The 18,797-nt window shown below is 42.6% G+C and overlaps 1 protein-coding gene across 1 annotated transcript in view; it reads right to left on the bottom strand.

Annotated features, from left to right (window-relative positions):
* The window catches only part of HPCAL1 (hippocalcin like 1), a 260,039-nt gene that overhangs the window by 67,943 nt on the left and 173,299 nt on the right, over window positions 1-18,797 (bottom strand). Inside the window, exon 3 of the mRNA XM_077291427.1 lies at window positions 2,627-2,697. The gene's annotated coding sequence lies outside the window, so the exon portion shown is untranslated. The remainder of the gene's footprint in view (window positions 1-2,626; window positions 2,698-18,797) is intronic.

The raw sequence follows: 18,797 nt of genomic DNA, 5'->3' as shown, positions 1-18,797 counted from the left end.
GCGATCCGATTCTCAGGTGCAATCACAGCATGCTGCGAATCACCATGAGAAAATAATCGCAGATGTGAGCAGCCCCATAGGTTAACAGTCAGCCAAGTGCAATCTGATTTTTATTGGATTGCCCTCGTCCGATTACATCGCAGGTGGAAGCGAACCCTTAGGCTTAGGGGGAAAAAAAATCCTATGTCTTATGTAATATTTATGTATTTATGTAACACATACAACATGGCATGCATCATGGTTACAATAATTTTTCTGTGCATCTTAAAACCAAAATTAATGGGGATTTAAATAAGCGTGAAAAAAAATTGCAATAAAACCTCTGAGAAAGGTCCTACTATGTTATTAATACAAACATTCAGAAATGACAAAATATATGTATGTTGCTTGTAATTTGTGATTTTTTATTTTTCATATTGTTCATTTTGATTCAGCAATAAAACAAAAAGAAACAAGGTCATCAAAGAGCGTTCATCCCAGTATATAAACTAATGGAAAGCCTAGGATATGCCGAGTGTCTGTATATAGGAAGGAGGATGAAACGGACACAAAGTGAGGCTGAAAATAAACTTCCTGCGACGTAAGATAAGCACATTCTGTTACCCTCTGCTAGACTTTTGTCAAAGCATTTTTCAAAGTGGCTGTGGGAAGTGTCACAAAAATTCCTACGAGTCAGTGAATCTTGTTTAATATTAAAAATAAACGTATGCAAAATGTAAACTTGGTATGAATTGGATGCACATAAAATATCATCATAAGGGTCAGTGCTTTGACATTAAGCTGAACTATCCTTTCCAAATAACTACATTGAGGGGTGCCCTGTGTTACGCACCTGTCCTGGATCCTTGCTTTGCTTTCCTCACCCTGGTCTGCTAGGCTCTGTTGTGCTCGATGTCGAGCTTTGCAGATGGCCTAGCGTCATCCCATGTGAACACCTACCCGGGCGTATATATGGCTCCCCAAGACACACCCTTGAGTTGAAAGTCACCTGCCTGGCTGCAGTTTCCAGAATCTCAGCTGCCCATCCTTGGTTGCTTAAACGTCTCCCGCCTGCCTGAGGATTCCAGGATTCCATCTGCCTGTCCATGGTCTCCTGGACGTCTGTTAGCAGCATCCCAGCTGCCTGTCCACAATCTCCTGGACATCTCCTGTCTGCCTGAGGTTTCCACTATCCCAGCTCTCCGTGTCCTGGGTGCCTCACCCGTTTCATGTATCGACGCCCATGTGCCCACAGGATCCACCTCGCCTGGTGAGCCTAACACTCTACTTGTGACTGCCCATTATTTGTCACAGAGGACACTGACCTGGCCGCCCAATTGATGGCTAAAAATTCTTCACTTACCTACAGTTAGGTCTGTAATCAAAGACCAAAAAACTTGGACTTGGACCTGTACGCACAATCGGTGTCATTTTCTTTCGCAGTCAGATTTATAGATCCTGACATTTTATCTTCCCCTGATTTTTTTCTGGTTATGCTACATTCCTACATAATGCATGGTCCCTGATCCCTGCTAAACCTCTGCACAGTGTCAGGACTTTTAAATCTGCTAAGAAGTAGAAGGAGCAGTACAGGCGTAATCCAAAGTAGAATATTGGGGCCACACCACGGCAGGGTGAGCCCCGGAGTTTCAGTGTGCATTCTACCGTGGCAATTTTAATAGCTGCATTTTTCTTACTTTTGCATTATATTGACAGACTCTCTCGAAAGCCGGTGACTTCAGCATGTGAGCAAGGAGGTCATGGCCAACAGAGGAGAAAAACACATTCTGCCTTTCAGATCTATTTTTCTACTTACACATCTAAAGTAAGGTTAATACTGGACAGAACATTTATTGGAATATTGCAACTTGCAAAACTATTTAAAAGGGTATTCCACCCAGGGTGAATGTATCCATCCACTCTGCTAAGGAAGACTTGGCTATCCAGATATACATGAGACCCATCAATATTTTTCCTTTGTAGGTACAGATCCAGATATCTACATCTGGATGTATACTAGCATTACCGTATAGTGTGGGTAGAAGAGGTCCAAAAGGCAAAATCCCTTTAACATGATGCTGAACTGTCCATCATATTAGAAAAAGGTTATCTTATGAAGGCCACCCCTATCTATAACGCTCTGTAGTTGCCCTATAAAAGTAGATCCTGTTCTGGCTGACCCAGTGCCACCAATCATATCAGGCATTGATATGATTGGCGGCATGAAGTTTACTATTTACTGACCACACAAAACCAACAATGGGGCACGGTTGTTGGCCAGATTTATTGCTACCGTCTTTCTTAAGCTGGCCACACAAGAGATAACTTCCACCCAAACACATAAACATCCGCACATATCTCCTGAAAACAAAAGGATTGGGCATTAAAATTCCAAGTGCCCAATCCTTCTGTGCCCCGACAGATGTCGAGTGAAAAGTTGGGTTGGGAGGCCAACGTACACATCAGGTGGTTAGGAAACCGTCATATTCAGCCAACTGTCATCCATTGTGTATGGGTACCAATAGTGTCGGGAACACCATCTCTGATTCATTAAGCAAACTTCTTAAACAAAGGACTAAACAAATAAAGAAATGGACTACTTACATCAAGACCAGCAAAGCAAGTGAAAAGCAAATGTTGAACTTACCTCAATGGGTGTAGAAGTGACGGCCGCAGAAAGTTTATACTGATGTCCTCCGAGAAAATGCTACTTGCATGCTGTGGGGAAGGAAGAGAAGTAGATTAACAGGAAAGCGAAAAAAAAAACAACAAAAAAATTCCATTGGCAACCTCACATATGGATACAGAGTATCCAAATACACCACTCACAAATAGAGTGTTTAGAAAAATGACAAATTTTATTAAATTTAAAAACACAAATCATAAATACCATGTCATAATATTAGATAAGAGGAAAGGATTAATACCCAAGTATATAGCACAGAAAGTGATACGAGAGATACATACAAGCTTCTGGGATCATATAGTTTATGTCAGAACATATGGGCATCCAAAATACATAAGCCCTAACCTAAATAGTCCTAAAGTGCACAGTGCAAGATACCCAAGTGGGTCAATGCATATCAAGTGCCTGACACATACCCATGTGGTAAGCCCGTCCTCGATATCACAAACGCCCCGACGTACGTTTCGCTTTTTCCGCTTTCTCAAGGGGGAAAGAGATTGTGCATGTCATGTCTAAAGAAACGCTGGTTTATATGGTATCCCCACTCTCCTAGTGCCCAATGCTGTGTCGCGCACGGCACTGCCGCCCCCGGGTCTCAGGTGCATCCATTTCCGGCGCTCAGCTTCAGCGTGCAGGGAGGAAATCCCCTATGACGTCACATCCGCACGCCGGAGTTGAAAGAGGCCTTCAGACAGATGCTAGATCCCGGAGCGTGGTGCGCGTGCGCGTCGCCATCTTATTGAAGCCCTAAATTAGCTATACCGGACACAGACCCATAATGCGCATGTGCGTAACCATTTCATTCAAACCCTCAATGCACTAAAAGAATATCGGTATCCCTCCTAAGACTAAACGTACTAGTACAAAAAATCTGAACTCCCTCTCCATTGTGTTCGCCCTATGCTAATATTCAGATAGTATACATTTAAATGCCTGGATTCCACCTACAGTAACCAGACATCATCAGTATAGAGTACATACAATAATATGTCACACAATAATCAGAGAACATTCAGGGCAAATAAAGAGTGCAAAAAAAAAAGGAAAAATAAATATACAACTAAAGGGATCCACATGTGATGAAATATAGCCTCCGAATTAATCCGGGAGATTTTTCCGGTATATAGTGCAGCTGAGTAGGGCCTTTTATATGGTCTCCATAAGTTATCAATGAGTGGAAAATCTCAGTCATCATAAATGAGTAGGGGACCACTTCTCAAACCACGACAAAACTTGATGTTTCATATAAACGGGTTACTAAAATAAGAAAAAGTACAACAGTAAAACACATATACTAAAGACACAACAGAGATAAAAAACAGGCAGGGATTACAAATACGGAGCAAAGCTCAATTTCTCGTTTTAGTCCACTAGGAGACATAGTACCGAGCTCCACAATCCATTTAGTTTCAGCCTGTGCTAGTATCTGCTTCAAATTTCCACCCCTTATGCCTCCATGTATCCTATCAATCCCCCTCACTTTAAGGCCACGAGGGTCAGAGTTATGGCATAACCTGAAGTGCTTAGGCAGGGTTTTCAACAGTGAAGGATCCTCCACCTCCTTCGCCGCAAGAATGTGCCTAACGTGCTCCCTTACCCTAATGCGCAATTCCCTGGATGTAAGGCCAATATAGACCTTAGAACAGGGACACTGTGCAAAATAGATCACATATGAAGTGGTGCAGGAAATGTAGTGAGTAATAGTATACTCCCGAGTGCCATCCATAGTCATAAAGGTCTTAGCTCTTATGATACTATGTAGATTACACCCCATTCAGTTCCCACAGGGTACACAACCCCATCTTTGTTTTAAATTGCCAAAAGGGCTCTTCTGGGGGGCCACATAGTGGCTCTTCACCTGTTGATCCCTGAGATTTTTACTTCTCTTTGCCGTGATCAATGGTCTTGTGGAAATTTCTTTCCTCAAAATCGGATCTGTTTGAAGGATAGGCCAGTGTTTAGTTAAAATCTGGTGGATAGTATCCCACTGGCAATTAAAAGTTGAGATAAATCTCATTTGGGAGTCACCCTTATCCTTCATTCTGCCACAATTACCCAGTAGGCCTTGTCGTGGGGTATATTTAGCCCGATGATACCCCTGTTTAATGTTCCTCCGACTATAGCCTCTCTCCTGAAAAAGGGCCCTCAAATCTTTCGCCTGTTCCTCAAATCTATCCACAGTGGAACATGTTCGTTTAGCCCTCAAAAATTGACCCGTGGGGATAGCCTTAATCGTGGAATGGGTATGCCCTGAAGAGGCATGCAGGAGCGAGTTAACCGAAGTTTCCTTTCGGTAGATGTCAGTCTGGACAAACCCAAAGTCATCCACCACCAATGCAATATCCAAGAAGTAAATTTTGCGTTCATGCCACTTGTATGTTAATCTGATGTTGTAATTATTATTATTCAAAGTGGACATGAACATCTCCAATTCAGAGGCAGGACCCTGCCAGATAATCAGAAGGTCATCAATGTATCGAAACCAGCACTGCACATGGTCGGCGGCACATGCCCCCTCCCCGCGAAACACCTCCCTCTCCCAAAGGCCGAGGAAGAGGTTCGCGTAGGCGGGCGCACACGCCGCCCCCATGGCAGTGCCACGCTTCTACAGGTAAAACCGGTCCCTGAAAGTGAAGAAATTATGATACAGTACAAATTGCAAAAGTTCTAATAGTAAGTCGACAAGGGGTCCATCCATACTGCTCATCTCCAAAAAGAACTTCGCTGCACGCAGACCATGATTGTGGTCAATGCATGTGTACAAGGACTCGACGTCCGCGGTGACAAAGAGCATATCGGAGTCCAAGGAGAGACCATCGACCCTTACCAAGACATCCGCAGAGTCCCTGACATAGGAGGCAGCGTCTCAACCAACGGTTTTAAGTAATAGTCAATATATTTGCATATTGGGTCGCAAAGCCCTCCTATGCCAGAGACGATTGGATGCCCCGGGGGGTCCGTGGGGTCCTTGTGTATTTTTGAAAGGAGGTAAAAGGTAGGGACTTTAGGAAATTTTGTCAACAACCCATCCAAAACCTTTTTGGGAATAATACCCTTTTCCCAAGCATGGGTAAAAATTGAGTCGAGTTGTAAGGAGAAAGTGGTCAGAGGGTTTTGAGGGAGAAGAGTATAGTTATTTTTATCTTTAAGTTGTTTAAAGGCCTCCTTCTCATATTTATCCCTCGGCCAGATCACGACGTTTCCCCCTTTGTCCGCTGGTTTAATAACTACATCATCCAAGGCTTTGAGTTGTTTTAAATCATGTCTTTGATTTGGACTGAGATTATCTCTCCTTATATTGGTCGAAACCTATTTAAAATCTTCAGTCACCAGACGTGCAAAAATATCAATTTGTGGACAGATGGACAAAGGGGGAAAGGTCGTTGATCTGGGCATAGCTGACCTAGGGAATTTGACCGTACTCTCTGACTCTTGTTCATTAAGTAGTCCCTCCAATACCTCCAATGCCTCCTGCTCAGTTCCACCGCAGACGCCGATATCCTCCCCTGAATGATGATGTCACCTCTTGAGGACGAGTTTGCGGCAAAAAAGATTGAGGTCCTTCACTGCTGTGAAAAAAATTCTATTGGCAGTATAAAGTGATTATTGTAATAAAGGTGCAACATTTTCCAAAATGAAAGGGCTATAATGGACAGTGTATTGTAATACCATGCTTATCCAAAAATTAGATGGGGTCTTATATTATTTTTTGCTCCGAAAGATGGGTTACGGCTTATTTTCAGGGGATGCATTATTTTTTTTCCATGAACATCAATCCACATTTACTCTTGAACAAAAAATCAACATGTATTCAAATATAATCATGTCATCACACACACACACACACAAGTATATACACACACACACACACACACACAAGTATATACACACACTGCACATACACAAGTATACACACAAGTATATACACACTCAGCACATACACAAGTATATATACACACTGCACATAAACTACTACACACACTGCACATACACGTATATACACACACTGCACATAGACATATATATACACACACACACACTGCACGTAGACATATATATATATATATATATATATATATATCTAATATATAAAGCTGAATGTGTGTGTGTGTGTATGTATGTATGTATGTATGTATGTCCGGGATTGGCATCTGAACCGTAGCAGCTACAGCCACAAAATTTTGCACAGTCACACGTCTGGACCCCGAGAGCGTCATAGGCTATGTTGTGAGGTGAAATTTTAACCCCGCGCTTTCCAATTCACCAAACAATTTTGCCCCTATCGACATAATGGGGAAAAAGTGAAAGGAAAAGTGTTGGAGGCGTCGCAGCTACAGGCACAAAATTTTGCACAGTCACACGTCTGGACCCTGAGAGCGTCAAAGCTATATTGTGAGGTGAAATTTTAACCCCGCGCTTTCCAAGTCACCAAACAATTTTGCCCCTATCTACATAATGGGGAAAAAATGAAAGGAAAAGTGTTGGAGGCAAATTAACAGCTGCCAGATGTGAACAAGGGGGACTTAAAGAATGACAGCGATGGCACCAAAGAGTATATACTGTACAGTTGCTAAGGTGGGGCCCCAACATGGGATAATCACACCACCACGGGGATATGAACACACACACAAAATGCGCCACACACTACCACGTGCTCGAACACATATACCACCCTCAGTGCACATTTCACCACACATACACCAACCTCGCCACATAAAAGTAGAAACACAAAAGTCGCCGCTCAAAACTCGCCACGCGCAAAACTCTCCACATGCAAAACTCGCCACACGTGCAAAACTCGCCACACGCAAAACTTGCACACGCAGAAAAATTGCCACACGCAGAAAAATTGCCACATGCACAAAAGTTGCAACACATGCAAAAGTTGCCTCACACAAAACTTGCACATACTCAAAAGGCACCACACATAAAACTCGCCACGCGCAAAACTCGCCATGCGCAAAACTTGCTGCACACAACTTGCTACACTAACCTGTCACATGCAACTCGACACACAAAAAGTTGCTACACGCATGTCGCCACACAAAACTCATCTCACAAAAGTCCCTACATGCATGTCGCCACACGCAACTCAACACACACAACTTGACACACGAAACTCGCCCTAAAACACACACAAGTCTGGTATCCTTCAAAAATAAAAATCTGATTAATAAGCAGACAAACTACAAGAGCAACAAATGTACCATATAGGAATCCGGCAGCTGTCAGTCACATGACCAGTCTATTATGTGTATGTGTGAGCTAATATATACTGCCAGGGGGTGGGCTTACTGTTGGCTGGGGATTTATCAGGCTGCCATTTTAGCTTACAAATACTGAGGTAAAAATACTGACCAAATAACGTGTGAACGAGGGCTAATACAGGAGGAGATGGCATACAGCTATATACTATATACAGGAGATGACACACAGGTATATACTATTTACAGGGGAGATGACACACAGGTATATACTATATACAGGAGGAGATGACACACAGATATATACTATATACAGGAGAGATGACACACAGGTATATACTATATAGAGGAGGAGATGACATACAGGTACATACTACATACAGGAGGAGATGACATACAGGTATATACTATATACAGGAGGAGATGACACACAGGTATATACTATATACAGGAGCAGATTACCTACAGGTATATAGTATATACAGGAGGAGATGACACAGGTATATGCTATGTATAGGAGGAGATGACATACAGGTATATACTATATACAGGAGATGACACACAGATATATACTATATATAGGTGAGATGACACACAGGTATATACTATATACAGGAGATTACATACAGGTATATCTAATATATAAAGCTGAATGTGTGTATGTATGTATGTGTGTATGTCCGGGATTGGCATCTGTACCGTCGCAGCTACAGCCACAAAATTTTGCACAGTCACACGTCTGGACCCCGAGAGCGTCATAGGCTATGTTGTGAGGTGAAATTTTAACCCCGCGCGTTCCAATTCACCAAACAATTTTGCTCCTATCTACATAATGGGGAAAAAGTGAAGGGAAAAGTGTTGGAGGAAAATTGACAGCTGCCAGATGTGAACAATGAGGACTTAAAGAATGAGAGCGATGGCGACAAAGAGTATATACCGTACAGTTGCTAAGGTGGGGCCCCGACATGGGATACTCACCACACACGGGGATATGAACACAAACACAAAATGCGCCACACACTACCACGTGCTTGAACACATATACCACCCTCAGCACACATTTCACCACACACACACACCAACCTCGCCACATAAAAGTCGAAACACAAAAGTCACCACTCAAAACTCGCTACATGCAAAACTCGCCATATGCAAAACTAGGCTCACGCAAAACTCGCCACACGTGCAAAACTCACCTCATGGAAAACTCACCTCATGCAAAACTTGCACACACAGAAAAATTGCCACATGTACAAAAGTTGCACCACATGCAAAAGTTGCCTCACACAAAACTTGCACATACTCAAAATGCACCACACATAAAACTCGCCACGCGCAAAACTCGCCATGCACAAATCTTGCTGCACACAACTTGCTACACTAACCTGTCACATGCAACTCAACACACAAAATGTTGCTACACGCATGTCGCCACACAAAACTCATCTCACAAAAGTCGCTACATGCATGTCGCCACACGCAACTCAACACACACAACTTGACACATAAAACTCGCCCTAAAACACACACAAGTCTGGTATTGTCCTTCAAAAATAAAAATCTGATTAATAAGCAAACTACAAGAGCAACAAATGTACCATATAGGAAATACGGCAGCTGTCAGTCACATGACCTGTCTATTATGTGTATGTGTGAGCTAATATATACTGCCAGGGGGGAGGGCTTCCTGTTGGCTGGGGATTTATCAGGCTGCCAATAGCAACCAATCACAGCTCAGCTTCGATTTTGCTACAGTTAATTAACCTGAGCTCTGATTGGTTAATATAGGCAACAAAGACATTCTCAGTATAACAAAGCTAATATATGTTGTGAAATGCTTCTATTTGCTTAGTTTTTGCCTTTTAATAATTACATTTCTATCTATTTGTTTTGTGGTTTTTGTGTGCAGAATAAATTTTTGTTAACACATTCTATTTTGCTAACAGCAGTCATTAACCCGGGCGAAGCCGGGTAGTACAGCTAGTATATATATATATATATACACACACACACACACACACACTGCACATAGACATATATATATACACACACTGCACATAGACATATATACACTCACCGGCCACTTTATTAGGTACACCATGCTAGTAACGGGTTGGACCCCTTTTGCCTTCAGAACTGCCTCAATTCTTCATGGCATAGATTCAACAAGGTGCTGGAAGCATTCCTCAGAGATTTTGGTCCATATTGACATGATGGCATCACACAGTTGCAGCAGATTTGTCGGCTGCACATCCCAAAGATGCTCCATACAAGGCAGGATGGATCCATGCTTTCATGTTGTTTACGCCAAATTCTGACCCTACCATCTGAATGTCGCAGCAGAAATCGAGACTCATCAGACCAAGCAACGTTTTTCCAATCTTCTACTGTCCAATTTCGATGAGCTTGTGCAAATTGTAGCCTCAGTTTCCTGTTCTTAGCTGAAAGGAGTGGTACCCGGTGTGGTCTTCTGCTGCTGTAGCCCATCTGCCTCAAAGTTCGACGCACTGTGCGTTCAGAGATGCTCTTAGGCCTACCTTGGTTGTAACGGGTGGCGATTTGAGTCACTGTTGCCTTTCTATCAGCTCGAACCAGTCTGCCCATTCTCCTCTGACCTCTGGCATCAACAAGGCATTTCCGCCCACAGAACTGCCGCTCACTGGATTTTTTTTCTTTTTCGGACCATTCTCTGTAAACCCTAGAGATGGTTGTGCGTGAAAATCCCAGTAGATCAGCAGTTTCTGAAATACTCAGACCAGCCCTTCTGGCACCAACAACCATGCCACGTTCAAAGGCACTCAAATCACCTTTCTTCCCCATACTGATGCTCGGTTTGAACTGCAGGAGATTGTCTTGACCATGTCTACATGCCTAAATGCACTGAGTTGCCGCCATGTGATTGGCTGATTAGAAATTAAGTGTTAACAAGAAGTTGGACAGGTGTACCTAATAAAGTGGCCAGTGAGTGTATATATATATATACTAGCTGTACTACCCGGCTTCGCCCGGGTTAATGACTGCTGTTAGCAAAATAGAATGTGTTAACAAAAATTTATTCTGCACACAAAAACCACAAAACAAATAGATAGAAATGTAATTATTAAAAGGCAAAAACTAAGCAAATAGAAGCATTTCACAACATATATTAGCTTTGTTATACTGAGAATGTCTTTGTTGCCTATATTAACCAATCAGAGCTCAGGTTAATTAACTGTAGCAAAATAGAAGCTGAGCTGTGATTGGTTGCTATTGGCAGCCTGATAAATCCCCAGCCAACAGGAAGCCCTCCCCCCTGGCAGTATATATTAGCTCACACATACACATAATAGACAGGTCATGTGACTGACAGCTGCCGTATTTCCTATATGGTACATTTGTTGCTCTTGTAGTTTGCTTATTAATCAGATTTTTATTTTTGAAGGACAATACCAGACTTGTGTGTGTTTTAGGGCGAGTTTTATGTGTCAAGTTGTGTGTGTTGAGTTGCGTGTGGCGACATGCATGTAGCGACTTTTGTGAGATGAGTTTTGTGTGGCGACATGCGTGTAGCAACATTTTGTGTGTTGAGTTGCATGTGACAGGTTAGTGTAGCAAGTTGTGTGCAGCAAGATTTGTGCATGGCGAGTTTTGCGCGTGGCGAGTTTTATGTGTGGTGCATTTTGAGTATGTGCAAGTTTTGTGTGAGGCAACTTTTGCATGTGGTGCAACTTTTGTACATGTGGCAATTTTTCTGTGTGTGCAAGTTTTGCATGAGGTGAGTTTTCCATGAGGTGAGTTTTGCACGTGTGGCGAGTTTTGCGTGAGCCTAGTTTTGCATATGGCGAGTTTTGCATGTAGCGAGTTTTGAGTGGTGACTTTTGTGTTTCGACTTTTATGTGGCGAGGTTGGTGTGTGTGTGTGGTGAAATGTGTGCTGAGGGTGGTATATGTGTTCAAGCACGTGGTAGTGTGTGGCGCATTTTGTGTTTGTGTTCATATCCCCGTGTGTGGTGAGTATCCCATGTCGGGGCCCCACCTTAGCAACTGTACGGTATATACTCTTTGTCGCCATCGCTCTCATTCTTTAAGTCCTCATTGTTCACATCTGGCAGCTGTCAATTTTCCTCCAACACTTTTCCCTTCACTTTTTCCCCATTATGTAGATAGGAGCAAAATTGTTTGGTGAATTGGAACGCGCGGGGTTAAAATTTCACCTCACAACATAGCCTATGACGCTCTCGGGGTCCAGACGTGTGACTGTGCAAAATTTTGTGGCTGTAGCTGCGACGGTACAGATGCCAATCCCGGACATACACACATACATACATACACACATTCAGCTTTATATATTAGACTAGCTGTACTACCCGGCTTCGCCCGGGTTAATGACTGCTGTTAGCAAAATAGAATGTGTTAACAAAAATTTATTCTGCACACAAAAACCACAAAACAAATAGATAGAAATGTAATTATTAAAAGGCAAAAACTAAGCAAATAGAAGCATTTCACAACATATATTAGCTTTGTTATACTGAGAATGTCTTTGTTGCCTATATTAACCAATCAGAGCTCAGGTTAATTAACTGTAGCAAAATAGAAGCTGAGCTGTGATTGGTTGCTATTGGCAGCCTGATAAATCCCCAGCCAACAGGAAGCCCTCCCCCCTGGCAGTATATATTAGCTCACACATACACATAATAGACAGGTCATGTGACTGACAGCTGCCGTATTTCCTATATGGTACATTTGTTGCTCTTGTAGTTTGCTTATTAATCAGATTTTTATTTTTGAAGGACAATACCAGACTTGTGTGTGTTTTAGGGCGAGTTTTATGTGTCAAGTTGTGTGTGTTGAGTTGCGTGTGGCGACATGCATGTAGCGACTTTTGTGAGATGAGTTTTGTGTGGCGACATGCGTGTAGCAACATTTTGTGTGTTGAGTTGCATGTGACAGGTTAGTGTAGCAAGTTGTGTGCAGCAAGATTTGTGCATGGCGAGTTTTGCGCGTGGCGAGTTTTATGTGTGGTGCATTTTGAGTATGTGCAAGTTTTGTGTGAGGCAACTTTTGCATGTGGTGCAACTTTTGTACATGTGGCAATTTTTCTGTGTGTGCAAGTTTTGCATGAGGTGAGTTTTCCATGAGGTGAGTTTTGCACGTGTGGCGAGTTTTGCGTGAGCCTAGTTTTGCATATGGCGAGTTTTGCATGTAGCGAGTTTTGAGTGGTGACTTTTGTGTTTCGACTTTTATGTGGCGAGGTTGGTGTGTGTGTGTGGTGAAATGTGTGCTGAGGGTGGTATATGTGTTCAAGCACGTGGTAGTGTGTGGCGCATTTTGTGTTTGTGTTCATATCCCCGTGTGTGGTGAGTATCCCATGTCGGGGCCCCACCTTAGCAACTGTACGGTATATACTCTTTGTCGCCATCGCTCTCATTCTTTAAGTCCTCATTGTTCACATCTGGCAGCTGTCAATTTTCCTCCAACACTTTTCCCTTCACTTTTTCCCCATTATGTAGATAGGAGCAAAATTGTTTGGTGAATTGGAACGCGCGGGGTTAAAATTTCACCTCACAACATAGCCTATGACGCTCTCGGGGTCCAGACGTGTGACTGTGCAAAATTTTGTGGCTGTAGCTGCGACGGTACAGATGCCAATCCCGGACATACACACATACATACATACACACATTCAGCTTTATATATTAGATATACCTGTATGTAATCTCCTGTATATAGTATATACCTGTGTGTCATCTCACCTATATATAGTATATATCTGTGTGTCATCTCCTGTATATAGTATATACCTGTATGTCATCTCCTCCTATACATAGCATATACCTGTGTCATCTCCTCCTGTATATACTATATACCTGTAGGTAATCTGCTCCTGTATATAGTATATACCTGTGTGTCATCTCCTCCTGTATATAGTATATACCTGTATGTCATCTCCTCCTGTATGTAGTATGTACCTGTATGTCATCTCCTCCTCTATATAGTATATACCTGTGTGTCATCTCTCCTGTATATAGTATATATCTGTGTGTCATCTCCTCCTGTATATAGTATATACCTGTGTGTCATCTCCCCTGTAAATAGTATATACCTGTGTGTCATCTCCTGTATATAGTATATAGCTGTATGCCATCTCCTCCTGTATTAGCCCTCGTTCACACGTTATTTGGTCAGTATTTTTACCTCAGTATTTGTAAGCTAAAATGGCAGCCTGATAAATCCCCAGCCAACAGTAAGCCCACCCCCTGGCAGTATATATTAGCTCACACATACACATAATAGACTGGTCATGTGACTGACAGCTGCCGGATTCCTATATGGTACATTTGTTGCTCTTGTAGTTTGTCTGCTTATTAATCAGATTTTTATTTTTGAAGGATACCAGACTTGTGTGTGTTTTAGGGCGAGTTTCGTGTGTCAAGTTGTGTGTGTTGAGTTGCGTGTGGCGACATGCATGTAGGGACTTTTGTGAGATGAGTTTTGTGTGGCGACATGCGTGTAGCAACTTTTTGTGTGTCGAGTTGCATGTGACAGGTTAGTGTAGCAAGTTGTGTGCAGCAAGTTTTGCGCATGGCGAGTTTTGCGCGTGGCGAGTTTTATGTGTGGTGCCTTTTGAGTATGTGCAAGTTTTGTGTGAGGCAACTTTTGCATGTGTTGCAACTTTTGTGCATGTGGCAATTTTTCTGCGTGTGGCAATTTTTCTGCGTGTGCAAGTTTTGCGTGTGGCGAGTTTTGCACGTGTGGCGAGTTTTGCATGTGGAGAGTTTTGCGCGTGGCGAGTTTTGAGCGGCGACTTTTGTGTTTCTACTTTTATGTGGCGAGGTTGGTGTATGTGTGGTGAAATGTGCACTGAGGGTGGTATATGTGTTCGAGCACGTGGTAGTGTGTGGCGCATTTTGTGTGTGTGTTCATATCCCCGTGGTGGTGTGATTATCCCATGTTGGGGCCCCACCTTAGCAACTGTACAGTATATACTCTTTGGTGCCATCGCTGTCATTCTTTAAGTCCCCCTTGTTCACATCTGGCAGCTGTTAATTTGCCTCCAACACTTTTCCTTTCATTTTTTCCCCATTATGTAGATAGGGGCAAAATTGTTTGGTGACTTGGAAAGCGCGGGGTTAAAATTTCACCTCACAATATAGCTTTGACGCTCTCAGGGTCCAGACGTGTGACTGTGCAAAATTTTGTGCCTGTAGCTGCGACGCCTCCAACACTTTTCCTTTCACTTTTTCCCCATTATGTAGATAGGGGCAAAATTGTTTGGTGAATTGGAAAGCGCGGGGTTAAAATTTCACCTCACAACATAGCCTATGACGCTCTCGGGGTCCAGACGTGTGACTGTGCAAAATTTTGTGGCTGTAGCTGCTACGGTTCAGATGCCAATCCCGGACATACATACATACATACATACATACACACACACACACATTCAGCTTTATATATTAGATATACCTGTATGTAATCTCCTGTATATAGTATATACCTGTGTGTCATCTCACCTATATATAGTATATATCTGTGTGTCATCTCCTGTATATAGTATATACCTGTATGTCATCTCCTCCTATACATAGCATATACCTGTGTCATCTCCTCCTGTATATACTATATACCTGTAGGTAATCTGCTCCTGTATATAGTATATACCTGTGTGTCATCTCCTCCTGTATATAGTATATACCTGTATGTCATCTCCTCCTGTATGTAGTATGTACCTGTATGTCATCTCCTCCTCTATATAGTATATACCTGTGTGTCATCTCTCCTGTATATAGTATATATCTGTGTGTCATCTCCTCCTGTATATAGTATATACCTGTGTGTCATCTCCCCTGTAAATAGTATATACCTGTGTGTCATCTCCTGTATATAGTATATAGCTGTATGCCATCTCCTCCTGTATTAGCCCTCGTTCACACGTTATTTGGTCAGTATTTTTACCTCAGTATTTGTAAGCTAAAATGGCAGCCTGATAAATCCCCAGCCAACAGTAAGCCCACCCCCTGGCAGTATATATTAGCTCACACATACACATAATAGACTGGTCATGTGACTGACAGCTGCCGGATTCCTATATGGTACATTTGTTGCTCTTGTAGTTTGTCTGCTTATTAATCAGATTTTTATTTTTGAAGGATACCAGACTTGTGTGTGTTTTAGGGCGAGTTTCGTGTGTCAAGTTGTGTGTGTTGAGTTGCGTGTGGCGACATGCATGTAGGGACTTTTGTGAGATGAGTTTTGTGTGGCGACATGCGTGTAGCAACTTTTTGTGTGTCGAGTTGCATGTGACAGGTTAGTGTAGCAAGTTGTGTGCAGCAAGTTTTGCGCATGGCGAGTTTTGCGCGTGGCGAGTTTTATGTGTGGTGCCTTTTGAGTATGTGCAAGTTTTGTGTGAGGCAACTTTTGCATGTGTTGCAACTTTTGTGCATGTGGCAATTTTTCTGCGTGTGGCAATTTTTCTGCGTGTGCAAGTTTTGCGTGTGGCGAGTTTTGCACGTGTGGCGAGTTTTGCATGTGGAGAGTTTTGCGCGTGGCGAGTTTTGAGCGGCGACTTTTGTGTTTCTACTTTTATGTGGCGAGGTTGGTGTATGTGTGGTGAAATGTGCACTGAGGGTGGTATATGTGTTCGAGCACGTGGTAGTGTGTGGCGCATTTTGTGTGTGTGTTCATATCCCCGTGGTGGTGTGATTATCCCATGTTGGGGCCCCACCTTAGCAACTGTACAGTATATACTCTTTGGTGCCATCGCTGTCATTCTTTAAGTCCCCCTTGTTCACATCTGGCAGCTGTTAATTTGCCTCCAACACTTTTCCTTTCATTTTTTCCCCATTATGTAGATAGGGGCAAAATTGTTTGGTGACTTGGAAAGCGCGGGGTTAAAATTTCACCTCACAATATAGCTTTGACGCTCTCAGGGTCCAGACGTGTGACTGTGCAAAATTTTGTGCCTGTAGCTGCGACGCCTCCAACACTTTTCCTTTCACTTTTTCCCCATTATGTAGATAGGGGCAAAATTGTTTGGTGAATTGGAAAGCGCGGGGTTAAAATTTCACCTCACAACATAGCCTATGACGCTCTCGGGGTCCAGACGTGTGACTGTGCAAAATTTTGTGGCTGTAGCTGCTACGGTTCAGATGCCAATCCCGGACATACATACATACATACATACATACACACACACACACATTCAGCTTTATATATTAGACTAGCTGTACTACCCGGCTTCGCCCGGGTTAATGACTGCTGTTAGCAAAATAGAATGTGTTAACAAAAATTTATTCTGCACACAAAAACCACAAAACAAATAGATAGAAATGTAATTATTAAAAGGCAAAAACTAAGCAAATAGAAGCATTTCACAACATATATTAGCTTTGTTATACTGAGAATGTCTTTGTTGCCTATATTAACCAATCAGAGCTCAGGTTAATTAACTGTAGCAAAATCGAAGCTGAGCTGTGATTGGTTGCTATTGGCAGCCTGATAAATCCCCAGCCAACAGGAAGCCCTCCCCCCTGGCAGTATATATTAGCTCACACATACACATAATAGACAGGTCATGTGACTGACAGCTGCCGTATTTCCTATATGGTACATTTGTTGCTCTTGTAGTTTGCTTATTAATCAGATTTTTATTTTTGAAGGACAATACCAGACTTGTGTGTGTTTTAGGGCGAGTTTTATGTGTCAAGTTGTGTGTGTTGAGTTGCGTGTGGCGACATGCATGTAGCGACTTTTGTGAGATGAGTTTTGTGTGGCGACATGCGTGTAGCAACATTTTGTGTGTTGAGTTGCATGTGACAGGTTAGTGTAGCAAGTTGTGTGCAGCAAGATTTGTGCATGGCGAGTTTTGCGCGTGGCGAGTTTTATGTGTGGTGCATTTTGAGTATGTGCAAGTTTTGTGTGAGGCAACTTTTGCATGTGGTGCAACTTTTGTACATGTGGCAATTTTTCTGTGTGTGCAAGTTTTGCATGAGGTGAGTTTTCCATGAGGTGAGTTTTGCACGTGTGGCGAGTTTTGCGTGAGCCTAGTTTTGCATATGGCGAGTTTTGCATGTAGCGAGTTTTGAGTGGTGACTTTTGTGTTTCGACTTTTATGTGGCGAGGTTGGTGTGTGTGTGTGGTGAAATGTGTGCTGAGGGTGGTATATGTGTTCAAGCACGTGGTAGTGTGTGGCGCATTTTGTGTTTGTGTTCATATCCCCGTGTGTGGTGAGTATCCCATGTCGGGGCCCCACCTTAGCAACTGTACGGTATATACTCTTTGTCGCCATCGCTCTCATTCTTTAAGTCCTCATTGTTCACATCTGGCAGCTGTCAATTTTCCTCCAACACTTTTCCCTTCACTTTTTCCCCATTATGTAGATAGGAGCAAAATTGTTTGGTGAATTGGAACGCGCGGGGTTAAAATTTCACCTCACAACATAGCCTATGACGCTCTCGGGGTCCAGACGTGTGACTGTGCAAAATTTTGTGGCTGTAGCTGCGACGGTACAGATGCCAATCCCGGACATACACACATACATACATACACACATTCAGCTTTATATATTAGATATACCTGTATGTAATCTCCTGTATATAGTATATACCTGTGTGTCATCTCACCTATATATAGTATATATCTGTGTGTCATCTCCTGTATATAGTATATACCTGTATGTCATCTCCTCCTATACATAGCATATACCTGTGTCATCTCCTCCTGTATATACTATATACCTGTAGGTAATCTGCTCCTGTATATAGTATATACCTGTGTGTCATCTCCTCCTGTATATAGTATATACCTGTATGTCATCTCCTCCTGTATGTAGTATGTACCTGTATGTCATCTCCTCCTCTATATAGTATATACCTGTGTGTCATCTCTCCTGTATATAGTATATATCTGTGTGTCATCTCCTCCTGTATATAGTATATACCTGTGTGTCAT

Source organism: Ranitomeya variabilis, chromosome 2 (assembly GCF_051348905.1).
Source record: "Ranitomeya variabilis isolate aRanVar5 chromosome 2, aRanVar5.hap1, whole genome shotgun sequence".
Taxonomy (NCBI): domain Eukaryota; kingdom Metazoa; phylum Chordata; class Amphibia; order Anura; family Dendrobatidae; genus Ranitomeya; species Ranitomeya variabilis.
The sequence above is the reverse complement of the archived record's forward strand: the minus strand, read 5'-3'. Positions and strand labels throughout refer to the sequence as shown.